The following is a 1,299-nucleotide window of genomic DNA, read 5'->3' on the forward strand; positions in this document are numbered from 1 at the left end:
TTTAATTTATATAAATAAACTAATAAGATCTTTTATTTGTAAAAGTCTATTAAAATCTAAATTTAAAATATTAATATTTAAAATTAAAAATAATTGAATAATTAAATACAAAAAATGAGAATTAATCTTACAAATTTATTATAAAAAAGTAAAACTTAAACCAATTAAACTATATGTATTCTTTTATATTAATATTACTAATTCTTTTATAAAAATTTGGGGCTGCTAACAACCATATACATGCTGTCGTTCATATACATATTTTTCTTATTAAATATACTGACTTTTTGGCATTCTCCTTTATATATTTCTATATTGGTCCTTTTAAATAAATATCAATAATGGTCTCTCTTAATTTTGACTATGTGGATTGTAAATATGTTAAATTAGAAAGACCATAAGTGGTCCTTTTACGAAAATGAAAAAGATCGTTACTAGACCGGCTCATTCAGCCATTCAAGTAAACATAAATTGTTTCGTATTGGTCAAGTAGTGATGTATCAGTTATCATCTTCTTAAAATAAAATTATGCACTATCAGTTTTAAAAATTTTACATAAAAATCTAATGTAGTATGTATCATTGTATCACATGAAAAAACTCTCATGTAGAAATCCTAAATAAGGTAACTGATATTCAAGAGGCTTTATTTTGAAAGAAGGAAGACACGAAAAACCTCTCAAGTATTGGGTTACTCTCAGCGCAGATGACTCATCAAATGGAAAGTGGGTACGGGGATTTTCTTTATTTATTTAATTTTTCCTAGATAGTGTTTGTTACATGCCTCTTTGTCACATAATAAAATCGTGAAAACTTAGCTACAGTCGACTTTAGGTAAAAATTGATAACTGAGAATCATTAGATAATTTGACTGTTTTAATTAAATTTTTATCTAATAGTTCTCAACTATCAACTTTATCAATTCACGTAAAGTCGACTACACTTGAGTTTCTTTCTAATAAAATAGTATGCGCTTTACTTCATAAACTTCGACATCAATATTTTGAAATATTTATTTTTAATATTACAGTGGCTAATGAGATAGAAAACGACGTCATTTAATATAAGTAAAGATTTGGAAGGTTGAACGGAAATGACCACAAAAAACCGTTAGTCCAATATGAACAGCGGTACGTATACGGGTGGCAATCTGCGGTAGGGCGAATTTTTATCCTATGTAGTCGTGTTTTGTCTCATAGAATTAGTTTTACTTTTAGAGTAAAAAGAATAAATATAAGAGCCAACGAAATATTTGTACAAATATGTATAATAAAAAATTAAAAATATTTAATTTAATATT

This window comes from Arachis duranensis, chromosome 3, assembly GCF_000817695.3.
Source record: "Arachis duranensis cultivar V14167 chromosome 3, aradu.V14167.gnm2.J7QH, whole genome shotgun sequence".
NCBI classification, from domain to species: domain Eukaryota; kingdom Viridiplantae; phylum Streptophyta; class Magnoliopsida; order Fabales; family Fabaceae; genus Arachis; species Arachis duranensis.